Raw genomic sequence first — 1111 nt, forward strand, 5'->3', positions numbered from 1 at the left:
AGCCTCCCGAGTAGCTGGGATTATAGGCATCCACCACCACACCTGGCTAATTTTTGTATTTTTAGTAGAGACGGGTTTCACTATGTTGGCCAGGCTGGTCTCGAACTCCTGACCTGAGGTGATCCGCCCGCCTCAGCCTCCCAAAGTGCTGGGATTACAGGCATGAGCCACTGTGCCCGGCCAGATTCTTATTTTGTTGATTGACTGATTGATTGTTAGGGTCTCACTGTATTGCCCAGGCTGGAGGGCAGTGGCTCAATCATAACTCACTGCAGCCTACAACTCCTGGGCTCAAGTGATCCTCCTGCCTCAGCTTCCTGAGTAGCTGGGATTTTTAAAAATTCTTTTCTGGCTGGGCGCGGTGGCTCATGCCTGTAATCCCAGCACTTCGGGAGGCTGAGGTGGGTGGATGACCTGAGGTCAGGGGTTTGAGACCAGCCTGGCCAACATGGTGAAACCCCATCTCTACTAAAAATACAAAAAAATTCGCCAAGTGTGGTGGTGGGCGCCTTGTAATCCCAGCTACTCAGGAGGCTGAGGTAGAAGGATTGCTTGAATCCAGGAGGCAAAGATTGCAGTGAGCTGAGATCACCACTGCATTCCAGCCTGGGCAACAGAGCAAGACTCAGTCTCAAAAAAAGAAAATTCTTTTCTAGAGATGGGGTCTTGCTATGTTGCCCAGCCTGTTCCTGAACTCCTGGCCTCAAGCCATCCTGCCATATCACAGAGTGCTGGGATTACAAGTGTGAGCCACCATGCCTGGCCCCACACTAGATCTCGAAGAAAAATTATGAGAGCTCAAGGTCAAGAAAGGAAGGGAGGGGGGTTCCAGGTCGCTCTCCTGACCTGGGCAAATGCAGAGGGAAATTGAGAGATGGGAATGAGGTGCTCCTGGTGACAGGGTCTGTGAGGGTGCACACTCCAGGACACAGCAGCTGGACAGGGAAGATGAGGCTCCTTTAAGCTGAGACCTCAGTGCATGAGCCTTCTTGACGGTAGCCCCGGTGTGGGGGTTCCTTTATCCCTCACCTCAGCCTGGGATCTCACTGCCCCATTCTACAGAGAGAATGGCAGGGCAGGGAGAGAATGAGGCCATCCTTCAGAGATGAGC

Source organism: Mandrillus leucophaeus, unplaced genomic scaffold (assembly GCF_000951045.1).
Source record: "Mandrillus leucophaeus isolate KB7577 unplaced genomic scaffold, Mleu.le_1.0 Scaffold395, whole genome shotgun sequence".
NCBI lineage: Eukaryota > Metazoa > Chordata > Mammalia > Primates > Cercopithecidae > Mandrillus > Mandrillus leucophaeus.